The sequence below is a fragment of the Mytilus edulis genome, chromosome 9, assembly GCF_963676685.1.
Source record: "Mytilus edulis chromosome 9, xbMytEdul2.2, whole genome shotgun sequence".
Taxonomy (NCBI): Eukaryota; Metazoa; Mollusca; class Bivalvia; order Mytilida; family Mytilidae; genus Mytilus; species Mytilus edulis.
Genome location: NC_092352.1, coordinates 8,974,668 through 8,988,854, shown reverse-complemented (window position 1 = coordinate 8,988,854; position 14,187 = coordinate 8,974,668). Strand labels below are relative to the sequence as shown.

General features: G+C 30.9%; 1 protein-coding gene across 2 annotated transcripts in view; it reads left to right on the top strand.

Annotated features, from left to right (window-relative positions):
• The first annotated feature begins 323 nt into the window (after positions 1–323).
• LOC139487593 (guanylate cyclase 32E-like) overlaps positions 324–14,187 on the top strand; it is an 80,323-nt gene continuing 66,459 nt past the window's right edge. The window contains exon 1 of one of the 2 annotated variants that reach the window (XM_071272490.1): positions 324–748. The gene's annotated coding sequence lies outside the window, so the exon portion shown is untranslated. The remainder of the gene's footprint in view (positions 749–14,187) is intronic. The other variant, XM_071272489.1, reaches the window with a different exon arrangement.

Here is a 14,187-nt window from a genome sequence, read left to right as displayed (position 1 = left end):
TCAACCTTGATAAAAAAAAAAATTAAATCCAACTGCCTGGGTTTTTTGTTAGGTGAAAATTTGTAACCACTGATTGATTCACTTACTCAGAGAATAAAATGTGGAGTGACAAACACAATGATTTTGTTTCAGAACTTTGCAGTTGAAAATTATGAAAAACGATACTGTACAGGAACAAGGCAGATATAGTGGCTAATGGATTTATCTTTTTGATAAGCACCCAAGGTGAAAAACTAAATATTTTACTTCACTATAATACATCAATCTTTCTCGTCTGAACTCTCTCCTCTTAGTTTTACATTTTTTGCAAGTTAATTGTATTTACATTTAAAAGAAAGTCAATTTAGCAGTCAGCTTATATAGTGTGATTCTTATAAACACCCTAAGAACTATCATCGTCCAAAGATAAACTGTCGAATCAATGAATTAAACGGATGAAGAAAATGATAGCTTTGAAGCTTCAATATTTGTCATTCGTACGAATCTTTTCAAACTTCTGATAAGATAAAGATGTGATCCGTCTCATCACCAGTGATTTATTTATTTTCATGTCCTATGTGTAATGCAAAGAATATGGTGACAAATTCCAATAGTTGCTGACAGTTACTACAAACAAGAGTCTTAAATTAAGTGGACAATGTACTAACTATTATATACAAATATAGATATCGGTTATCTATCTGGTCCAGATAATACTACTATTATTGTTCAGATACGACTTTACAGAAAGGAAATAATTCAATTTAAGGTAAGAGATATTAATTTATTATTATTGACTGCATTTAATATTATTATAACTATTAATACACCGAATGCGGATGATGCCAGTTTAACTCTGCCAATCTGTCCGTTTGTTTGGACATTACTATTCTGTAGTACGGTATACATCGGATACAAACAAAATCTTCCTGGCCTCACGGTCATAAAACTTTCGAGCATGATTTTTGTACTCAGACTCGAAAATCAACCAATCAAACTGCTGGATTTCATGTTTCGAGTATGATTTTTGTGCTCCGAGCACTGAGCAAAGTTGTATGCCTTCATCTACAGATATGCAGGTCGCAGGATGACCTATACTTGTTTACATCAGCGTACTTTGGTCTCAGGTGGACAGTTGTCTAATTGGTATTCATGCCGCAACTCCTTATGTTTATATTATTTCTCAAAGTAATAACAACAATACTTATTAATTTTATAGAGAGTAAAAAAAAATATCAGAAATATTTTATTCAATTTCTTTATACATTTCTCAATTAGGAAGATTTGTGTTTTTGTGGACATATATAAGTCTGAATTGTATGAACATTTATATTGGCCAGTTTTCTATCATTGATGTTGCCGCAATGAACTTAACAATTATTTCTTTCTTTCAATTCATTTTAAAATGAAGACCTTTTTCCTCATTGAACAACTTATTGTTTTGTGGGAATTCGTTGTTTTGTTTTATATATAAAAGAAAGACGTGGTATGTTTTCAAATGAGACAACTCTCACCACGAGACCAAATGACAGAAAAATAACAACTATAAGTTGCCGTACGGCCCCCAACAATGAACAAAGCCCATACCGTATAGTCAGATATAAAAGGCCCCGAAATGACAATGTAAAACAGTTCATTCTACATTTTTTATTTAGGTTGTTTTTAGTTTTTCCATCACCAATTTAAGGTTATTCCCCCCTCGATAATGGTACATAATCATGATATAGCATAGAAAAATAATATCCATTGCCAAACATAAATGGTACTTAGGTTTCTATAGAGGTATTGTTTCGGGTCTGTATTTTTATACAAAGCTCTTCGCGAATGAACTTTTGGAAACGATTTGACCATCTGATTTTCTACCCTCCCCACAGCCACCTAACCACCGACTTACTGCATTTGTTTTTGACAACCTTATTGATTTCCTAAAAATCCGGACAAGTGCGTGCATACAATGTTGTTTCCCACATAATGTCCACTTGTATTTGGTTTATTATGCAATTGTTTATCAGAAATAATGTTACTAAATTTATCAACAACATATTTACTCTGTGAAATATCCTATATATGAATAAGTCATAATACTTAATTTTGTAATCACTATTTTGATAACTTTTGAAACTACATGTAACTACTGAATTATCTGTTATTTGGGATGAACAAAATAATATGTTTTTTTGTAATGTACACATTAATGGCGATACCATATCAGCTCAACTTAACTATTAGCAATCCCCTAGATAACAAAAACAAATCGACTGACATCTGATTAAGAAATAAACCCGATATATAAACATATAATGAATAAAAAAAACAATATTGTTAAAGGAAATTTGTATTTCAACTGATCCTGTCAAATTATTTCCCTTTTTCCCTCCGTTTGATATTGTTGTATCGTGTACATTATATCAGTTATTGTGTCAAATTTGTCAATCTTTATTGCACGATTTGGTTCCCTATCAATATAAGAATACAATAAATTTGGTGGAAACAAACATAATTATTTGGCAATGTTTTGATTGTTAGTCACAATTTAGTTACATATTTCGATTATCTCTTGATTTTGTTGCATATTTATCACTTAATTGGAATCAAGGAAGTCAAGTTACATAACAAAAGCTTTCTCTGACAAGTGTAATTACTAAAAGTGTAATTATCAACATTTCTTTCGTATTGTACGAGATGGATATTTCACTTTGTCAATCTGTTTTACGCCTAACTTAATCATAGTTATTTTTGTAACAGTTTCAATGGCAAGTCTGTTCATCTTATTTAAGAAATAATTTTGTTACATCTCTGAAACCAAACAATTTATGAGGAAAATTGAATAATGCTGTCATTGGTAAGTTCATTTGTTTTAAACGATGCGAACACATTTTTGGCAGACGACTCGGACCGCGAGCAACGCAGACAACTTCAAATATTTAAACATTCATTTCATAATAAAAGATAAGTGATACAATTGCCTATGAGACAAGACAAAAAAGGTCGAGGATATAAGCAACTATAAGTCATCGTACGACCTTCAACAATGAGCCAAATGAATACCATGCCGTAGAGAAAGATATAAAAAGTCCCCGGAAGGCAAAATGTTAACCACTTCGAAAGGGAAAACTAGTTCATGTCATGGGACAGGTTCATAAATTATGTGTTCGGTTTAAACTTGTATTTGCGATCTCGATCTTCTACTTTACCTGTTAAATTAATGCATCAACATAATAAACTGTCAAATGAATATAATACTTTCTAAACTAGGTGCTTTCGAATAGGTCTTTTTAATAACTTACGTGCCAGGAACACTGTTTAAAAATGTGAGAATCGAGGATGTTCAAATACACACACATACCAACAAGACAAAACATGCAGTACCAACAAAAACGTATTCGCAGATACCAAAACCTAGTTGAAAGCCAAGTTTCATTAATTAATAAACAATGTTTTTTCAAGAAGGAAATTGCAATCAGTGAACCTCCAACAGATTTAGTGTAAAGACGTATTTTTTTCAATCGTGATCGCAGCTTGAGGAAAATTTTGAGAAGTACTAGTATAGTAAACACTTTACAAAGATACCTTGCTTGAAATTGATACACCATACGTACGTTTCGTCTACGTAAGAGTGATGAGTGATGTCCTAATTAAAGATTAGAAATAAAAGGCCAAAACATATACTATGTTGAGAAAAATATCCAGCGAAACATTTCATAAGCTGTTTCAAATACGAATGAGGACATCTTTTACTAGAGGTATGATAACTTAGGTGTTTGGAGTAAACGAAATGTTGCAAACATAAACGGCATTTAAGTAAAAGAGGGAAACTCATTTGGACACGAAGATGAAGAACATTTCAATACAAAAACGTTGCTGTTCTTGGAAAGCAGAAGAGACATTTCGACTTCTACGGAAGTGACATCTTCCGACAACCCATGGTCAAAACGAAGATCAACCATTTTAAGGATAATTATTTTCTCGAATTAACCCTTTAATTTATGTAACGGTTGTTATAGTGTGTGCTTATTCACATCAGAAGTATTTAGTTTGGGCTAATTTCATGAAATCTAGTATTATTTTAATCCGTACTAGGCCATGAATATTTATTTTGAACCCTTCCTGTCCATGCACGTGACTCAAAATTTGATCGGGATCTTTGCTCTAGAAACTATAATATCATAAACCGTGAAATCTACCAGTTAGAATGGGTAGCTTCAGTACAGTTTACTAGGCAGAATGGAAACTTACCGTAATTACAATTTTTTTTATAGCCAAAACATGCCATTTTGTAGGTATTTAACTAAACAAGTATACATAAATATGTTTTTGATATGATATATACATGTTTTGTCCGATATCCACGATCTTACATGAGTTAACAACAAGATCACTAAAAAACCAACTCCCGTTACATTTATCTTGCAAATGGACACAATTAACAGAAAAGAAACGGTTGTTCCTCAAGGCCAAAAATAAAACAAACATGTTATTACTGCATCAGATATATTAATTGTTTTTTTAATTATTTGGTAATCATAAAATACAATGACAATATATAACTGGTCTGACAATACCAATAAGTGGAACTCTGCCGTTGGTATGATATATTATTTCTATAGTTTGATATTATTGGTTTCTAAATTGACAGTTTTGTACATTTTGACATATCTATTTTCAATGTCAAAATATTGAAAAAGTTCGTAGAAATCGAGCGAATATGACCAGTATTTTAATAATTGTTATCCTGTTTTACATTTAGTACTTCTTATGATAGAAATTACTTATTCTAACGATCTCATTGTTTGATAAGAAAAAGAAATCAATTACAAATATAATAGCTGCCAAAACATGACAACTTTACTACCAGCATATAGTTATAATTCCATGCGTACTCATTTGATGAACCCTGAGATGTTAATCTGGTTTTGAAGTTCTACAGAAGTCGCGTTTTTATCTTTAATCCTTCTACAAAAATCGAGATAACTATGAACAAAAAATGCCGATAAGTGTGAACCAAACAAATTAATCGCAGTTTTGTTATTTTGGTACTTCTTTCGACGGGTGTTATAATTGGTCCAGCTGCATATGTATATTAATAGTGACTGTGTTCCTTAATAACGTAGATACAATAGGAAGTGTTTGATTTTGTTGAATCATCGTCAACTGTTCAATTTACATCGCCAATATACTGAAGTATGCATCGAGGAAAAATATACAAAAGTCTTTGAATTAAAATACTGCATATGTTTTTTTGTGTTAGTAAAAATGTAATTACCGTTTGTTGATCACTGCATAGCATTGAATATTGTGTCATTAGCCTTCTGTCGTTTGACGTATTCTCTACATACAAGTTAATTGATAATCTAATCGTGCAGAACTGGGGTAAAATATAGAATATGAATCATATCCTATTTTTTACACTTTGGACGATTAAAGCTGGTTAAAAACAAATAGTCTTTTTTTTTTATTTAAAGTAAATGTGCATATTAAATTACAAATAATTTCCAGATGTATTTATATAATGAATTGTAAAGTGGCGATAAAATAGATTATTAAATATCTACTATGAACCTGTCAGAGCTCATATAATATAAAATAAACAAATGTAAAGGCTTTGATGTTTTATCTTATGTCACCAACATTTTTAATAATTGTATCATTAATAGGAGTAATGGGATGGTATCTCTGAATTATTCATCACAGAAATTAATATGAATCAGTTAAATTTTATCAAGTAGACACTTCTATTTATGATGTTACAAAGCATCAAAGGGTCGGTTTGACTATAATGTTTGTTTTATGTGTGACATATGAATAGGATAGGTGCATCATTGATTGGGCATCAATACTAGCAAAATTATTCGATATAAAAGTTAAAACATAGATTAATTTGAATGAGGGTTAGTGATTTAAATTTCTTGTAATAAGATGTTAATCTTATAGATATCTTAAAAATTGTATTAATTTTTGAGTGAAGCCATAACAAAGGTTTTTGTACAGATTACAAAAACGGTTTAATATTTTCTAAAGTTCATCACTTATATAGAGAAGTGATAGGGCGGTCTTCATGCAAAATAATTCAAATTGGGAAACTAACGGTTAAACAGTTTTTAAAATAAAGAAATTAAGAGGTCTAATTCGTTATTCATAATCGAAATAGTAGTCAATTCAACAGATAAGACGAGACATGATGGAACATTTGTATTAGAGTGCATCAGTTGGAAATAGTTTGGCCCCTCGTTATGGTCTAGGTATTTACATGGAATCATTAAAATAATTCTGTCAGTCTTACTAAACGAATCGAGGACATAAACAATTGCTTCTCACTTTCGAATTGTTAACATATTTTGTTCTCTGTGGTCGACATCAATTCGATATCAAATACTCCTATAATAAAGTCAATTGAACAATGTTTTTAGAATAAAACAGATTATTGTCATTCATATTCAGTGATGTTAATGTAAATGAAATAAAATAAAATAGAATTAAATAAAGGGAATGGCTACGTCATGTCATTTTTTAATTCAACTTATGATATAATGTACTAATCTAAAATACCATTCCGATTATATCTGAAACTCTTAATTTGGGCTCTGACACCCATCAATAATGTATAAACTTGAATGCCATGGCTTAATTTAATTCAGTAGAAAACGCTTGTCGTATATAGAACATTTGGTTTGTGCAGAACAATAATACACGAATTGTACACAAAATTCATAATAATGTTTCAAGAAAGTTATCAACTTTTTTAAGAGGCTTAAAAACTGGGGAGGTTAACCTAAATATTCTGAGTCGAACAACATGGCTTCATATTTTCATCCATTCATCTTTTACTTGTTTTCAGTTTTTACTTATAACAATAAAGAGTAAAAGTCTCTATTAACGATTTTGTCAGTTGCTGTTACTTGTTTGAAACACATAGCTCTGTGGGTCTAATTCACTGTTCAATGTTGCAAATATGAATCATTTCGGTACGTATTACTTTCTGAATCAGTCCATACAATAACCATTTGGGCATCATAGGAAATGTTTGTGAATAGTTTGTGAATTATTCCAACTATATACATTTTATCTATATTATTCTGATTCGTGACTGCTTAGCAATTACGTTATTAAGAATCGTACCAAATATCAAGCATTAAGGCTATATAGTTAACTCAATAAGTGTTGTTGATAAAATACTGCCTTTCTGATATGTAGTATATTCAATTTGAAAATGCGAGGAATGTGTAGAAAAAAAATATTTGTTTTCCCTTTTATTTAATTCATTACGAATCGTTCAAAGCACCAGCAGGATGAAAATCAAATAGATCAGAGTTTTTCTTGCGTACAAATTCTTGATTTCATCTTCCACTTTAGTTAATGGAATAATAATTATTTCTTGCGTTCAGTATACAAGTCAATGCTAATGTATAGAAGGGTAACCGGGTCAATTATTTTAAGAATACAGAATAACAATCGCAGCAAATGTATATGTATATTAACAAACAAATGATCATGCTTGCTTACATTTGGGAAAATCTGACCAAGTAACAATCTGTGAATGCTTGCTGATTGATCTAATGAAGTCCTGATTTGATACAAATACCCTGTGATATAGTTACTGAAAGATGAAAATTAAACATAGCTTAAGACTATTAACTCGACGGTCTCGACGTAATAAACTTAAACTGATAAAAGTCCACAAAATAATTCACAAAGAAATTTGTCCTTATTTTATCAATCCATTAGTAATAAAATCAGGCTACAGAGCTAAGAGTCCTCAAAATTTTAAACAACATTATGAAGAATCTTTTAACAAAATATAAATCAGAAGATGAGGTATGAGTGTCAATGAAACAACTGTTCATCAGACATCGGCCGTTTGTCTCTCATCTTTTGATATTGGTTAAACATCCATCGATTTATTTCCAACAAATAAAGGGCTTTTTCCTTTAAAACACAGTACCATTTGTTTTTATTTCAACTTCACAAGGAGAAGAAAACCATGATTGAAAAAAGTGTAAATAACCTCGATCTACGACCATCTACTAAATTGGAAGATTTTGCTTTAAATAAATTTAGCGGCTTTACCAAAACGACAGTCACCTCAAATCAATTCAAAGTAGATACAAGGCTTACAATTGTGTACGCCAAACGTGCGTTTCGTCTACAGAAGGCTAACAGTGACGCTCCAATCAAAAAAGTTTAAAAGGCCAAATAAAGTACTAAATTGAATTAAAATATTTAGTTTTATCCAGTTAGATATCACTTTAGTTATACCCTATATACTACCAGTAATAATACCCATAAGAGTAAATGATCATTATCATGTGAGAATATAAAGATTTCAACATATATCATACAAATCCTTTATATAAGAGATCAATAGTGCGTATGATTTGATAGTAGCAGACGTCTCAAACATGTGATATTCAGTCTGATGAATTAAAGGTTAAAAACTATCACTTTATACTTGGTTATAACCACCCCCGCTTAAACACATATATACTTTTGAAGATATTAGTACTTTTACCTACTGCTCTTTACAGTTTTGGAATTTGATTGATAAACATAAATAGTATAATAACTGGGTGTATCATTAATATAACTACAGTTAAAGCTTGAATTAATAAAATTTCATGATACCAATTAATTCTCCAAATCATTTAGAATTATCGCCCTCTATTATAAAGCTGATAAAATATAATGATTTGGCAAATATATATCGATGCAAGAGTTAAATTGTAAAAATATATTGTATATACAATATAAAATTGAGAGTCTGCAGTCACTAGCACAAAATGGAAACGGATGATTGTATAAGCCTTTACACAAACAAAAATCATTCAATACTGCATCAGTCGAACTTTTCGAGACGAAAACATATTATCGAACTTAGCTTGAAACATTGTGGTATCCTGATGAAATTGTCTCAATCAAAGGAATCGGGACAGAGGTCGCAAAGTATTCGTTTGAATAGAAGTGACAATTAAATCTATGCAAAACATATGTTTTTTAAGTAATCAAGCTGTACTGTTGCACAAATGTTTGTTAACGTTTAATTAAATTTAATGTTTTAGCCACTAATTTCCTCGGAAAATTTCTGGACTAATATTTAAATAAGGAATAAGACGGTTGTTTTCTATCGTTCCCTTCGTTGATATAGTCTAATAGTTTAAACATATTTATTAATAATGGATTGGGAAACAAGTTTTGCAACTTATATTAATCCCTTTCCACTTTGCGGGTGCGATTGCTGCCTTGTAGCGGCATTAAACTGCTCTTTTTTGAAATCTACAAGGGTGTCTTAACGTGCAAGAGATATGGCTCTCTCTTAACACGGATCAGCCATTTATCGTCCCCTTCCGACGGACTATCATCGTTTCCTGAAGACCATACTCGGAAATGGTGTCAAGGAAGAGCCGAATGGTATTAGTGTTCCAGAAGTCAGTGCTTCGGTTCTGACATACTATAACTTTCAAAAAGTATTGTAATATAAATGAAAAATAAATCGAGAATTTATCTATACACAGCAAATACCCACGCTTGTAAAAATCAGCTTCCACATACATATGCAGATGTAACGTATTTAAGACTGTTTTGGGGTTATAAGCATTGTGTATTAGTTTGAAAACACTTGGTCGATGCAAGCAAAAGTAAGAGATCGTAAACAGAAAATCCAGCAATGTTTCAGGCATTACTCATGAACAATTAAAGTGACGCAACCCAATTTCGACCTTGATCTGTGTTTTGTGGTGTATGCAGTCTGAAGAATTAAAGGTTACAAACTGTTACAAACTGTTCTATTTTGGTTATGACCACCCCCGCTAAAACACATATAAACTTTTGAAATTATCAATATTTTTTCTTTCTGCACTTTACTCCTTTGGAATGCGATAAACTGAAATAATGTTATCACTAGATATATCATTTAACTACTGTTAGCTTTAAGTTATTACATTTCATGATACATTTTAATTCTTTGAATTAATAAGAATTATTGTCCTGAGTTTTTAAGCCTACACCTGATAACATACCCTGATTTGGAAACTAAGTCAATACAAGAATTATGTCGTCAAAAATGTCTGTTAAAAATAGGAAATTATATCTGTACAAAGTTTAAAATTGAAAGTCTGCGTCAGTAGCAGCATCGGGAAGCTTATCGGGCTTTAAACTAACATATACTGTATATCATGTTCAGTACTTCATCAATCGTAACTTTATAGACAAAAGAAAAACAACGACATATATATTGTTGAATTAGTACAAATCATCATGGTTTCTTGATAAATTTGTCACTGTCATAGAAACTGGACTAGAGGTTGCAATAAATTCATTCAAATGCAAGTGTCAATTAAATATATGACACTGTTAAAACTAATCAATGCCAAGTCGATAATTTAGAATTTGATAGTAAACAATTTATTAACGCCTCCTTGACTTCAATGGTATATACGCCTATGTAACATTTTGTCCTGTTTTTCAACCCCCTCCATTTTCCCAGCAGATATGATAGATTGCTTCACCGGTATTTGACAAATTTTGTTTGTAAATTTTGTTTATAAATATTCTTCAAAAACAAGGACCTACAAATCGGACGATTTCATGTCACATCAGCAGACCCTTATGTAAGAGCTTGAACTTCTTTTGCATCAGCAAAAACAAAAAAATCTAGAGAATCAGAACTGTAAATTATTAACCACAAAATAACAATCTGAACCCTGACAATATGGAAACTCAAAACGGTTTCTGCAAATTAGTTAAACACTTTCAATAATTGTTCTCATTAACACAGGAATGAGCCATAATGACATTATGCCAAATGTTCTTATTTTAGTGTCTGTATTTGTTTTTATCATGCGTTCCAAAGCTGATAATCAAGGCTATTCCGTACAGGGAATTTTGTAATTTTGATTTAAGATATGTCAATATATCATTAAAATTATATATCTCACTTATTGTGTCAACATACATGAATAAAAGCATACAATATAAAACAAAAGACTTAATACTCAACATTATTTTGTCGTCCCTAAATTAAACAATAAATATACGTCAATTACATCTGCCGATAATGTTTGATGTCATACCTCTTTTGTGCTACAAAAGTATTATTTTCATGTGATCAAAATTATATAAACACTCTTTTTTTAAGTTTATTTTTAATTCAGAATTATTTATATATTACATACGCATGCACATCACATGTTGGTATCAATCGGTTCCTGCATGCAATACAAAGGATAGAACATATACAAGCACTTGAAAAAGGCTCATAACGTTAAACCATTCTATTGAGTTTTAAGCTTTATACCAATAAATACCAATAAACACCACAGGCACTTTGGCTGTGTTAACCCATGTTTGACCTTGTACACTTCTATTTATTTTCATTACAGGAAAGATAATACAAAACATGCAACATATAGGGATTTAATATACAATTCAGGTCATTCAATAAAATGGTATCAGAACACCAAATCACAATAGTACTTTATCGTGTTTGCCTACTAAACTTTTCAGATTAAGAAATATAGTTAGATCATTTTGAGCCCAATTACTTGTAGATAAACTTGCATCACAATTTAAGGGTTTATCTTATCAATATACGAATAAACATTTTCTGTAGCCCATCATGGTTTTAACATTTATAAGTAGTATGGAACTTCCCGACCACAATATTCCACGGAAAGACTTCAAACATTGATTAAAAATTTGCATGTAAAAAGTTGATGTATTTATTAATCAGAATACACGTGGTTTCATGCAGTTAAACTTTAAAAAATAATTTAGATTATATACAAAGAGAGCTGTGAAGATTGACAAATTGGATTTTGAACTGGTGATCTGACGACTCAAACATGACTTGCCTTTTTGTATCTCTTGGTGGTTTGTTTAATCACGGAAAGAGATTCCAAAATGCTTGTTCTATTAATAAAAGTACTGTAGACTAGCAGTGTTCTTGATCAATGACCAGCTGGATCGTTGAATCCACTGTAAATGTCGAGAGACAAGGCACAAGTTTCTTAAAGATTGATTAGCCTTATATGTATATATAAAAACAGAACCATTTTAAACTCTGATTTTCAGCTATGTAAGCAAATAAATAAAAAATTAATAAGAAAGCAACGTATAAGATAAAAATGAAATGATAATAGTAGTTTTAAGTTATAAAAATAAATCGATATTCTGTCGAACCTGGTTACATACTATTATTTTAGAACTCAAGGTACCAACATCTTCCCCCTCACCTCAACCTATTCATTACGCCTGTTGCATGTAATTAAAAAACAAGTATGTAAGGAAATATCAAAAATAAATGTTAAATCTCTTAATCGGGCAAAATTTCTATGTGTAACATAGCAGCTTCATGGTGGTTAATGATACTAGTACTGAAAAATATCAACATGAAACACTATAACTATTGAATTTTACAACAGTTAAACGAATAACTCAAACCAGATACAGACATACAATGTTGCGGGATTTAATAATTTGACGTGTATTCAAATCCTCCAAATTCTCATCTGTACAATTATATGTTAAAGTAAAACAAACAACAGCTCATCTACCAACATAATGAACACACTATGAGGAGAGCAAATCACATAAGACATTTTATCTGGAAGGCAGGTGCTCGGATTTTTACAGTTTAAATTCGATTAACATTTTTTAATGTATATGTGCATGCAGATAAGAAGTCTAACGTGAAACTTTACTTTAACTGTCTAGTGCAGATGTAGTCATAATAAAAATGTATAAGTAACGCAGGGCATCAGACATCGTGTAAGATAATGTATTAAGAATTTTATTATATAATTCTGCTGTATTAAGAATTAAGAATTCCCTTATATCTGCCAACGCTCACTGACTTTCATAATGAGTGGTCGTTTGCAATAGATCAAACGAAAAATGTTTGGCCAATAATTCTTAAAAACTAATTCCCTTGACAGAAAATAATTTCTGATAAAGATGGTATAATAGATAGTTATGTTTTCGATTGTGTCCGGTGAAAACAACTTATTTTACAGCTAAGCTGGAGACTTTATTGATTAACTGTGCGAATTTAATCATTTGATACGGTATTATTGAGTACTGTTTTACTGGTATAACATGTGTTTTTATCAAATGCAATACTAACATATAATGCGATAGCGATTGGTGACTTAATTTGATTCCATAAGTAGTGTCCATTTTTTTTTCTGAAATAAACCACCTCCTTATTCGTAATAAGATCTTTTCAGAATAATATTTTATATTTATTGTTCTGAAAAGAAGTCTGGTCGAATTATACAATAAGAGTAATAGCAAGGTACAGAATACTCGTTTGAAACGAAATGTTCAAGAAAAAAACCCCGAGGTTAAGATGTCTGATGTTTCTAGAATATTAAAACGTTCGAACCTGTTTAATAATAAACTCACCATAGAACCCAGGATTTAAATTTTATATTTACGCGAGATGCGCGTTTCGTCTACAAAAGACTCATCAGTGACGCTTGAATAAAAAAAATGGCAAATACAGTACGAAGTTGAAGAGCAAATACAGCTAAGGTAATCTATTCCTGAGGTACAACAGCCCTATTAGTATTTCAAAAATTCAGAATTTTGTTAACAGTTAATTCATAATAATGAACATATCAATGATAACTCAAGTCAGTACAAAAGTGCTGACTACTGGGCTGGTAGTACCCTCGGGGAAATAAATCTCCGCCAACAGTGGCATCGACCCAGTTGTTGTAAATAAACTCATCATAGATACCAGGATTAAAATTTTATAAATACGCCAGACGCGCGTTTCGTCTACAAAAGACTCATCAGTGACGCTAGAATTAAAAAATGTTAAAATGATAAATAAAGTACGAAGTTGAAGAGCATTGAGGACCAAACATTCCTAAAAGTTATCATTCTCTATCGAAATTCCATCCGACGACATTTATTTATTTAGTTGAAAATTTCTTGTTCATATCCCATACTCTTTCCGTTGGTTGATTTCGTCAATTTATATGGACTTTTTGCCATTTTTTACTTACCTTGTAGTCCGATGTATTTTTTATAACTTATTTATAAATAAATTTCGATGAACTTTATTTTATTTTTTTTTTTTTTTTAAATTTACAGTAAAATTATCTTTTGATTATCTGACCATAATCACATTCATAGTAAATAGTTGCCAAATTCATACGACATAGACATAATTGTCCTCAATTATTCTCTCGATTAGCCTATATTTACGAA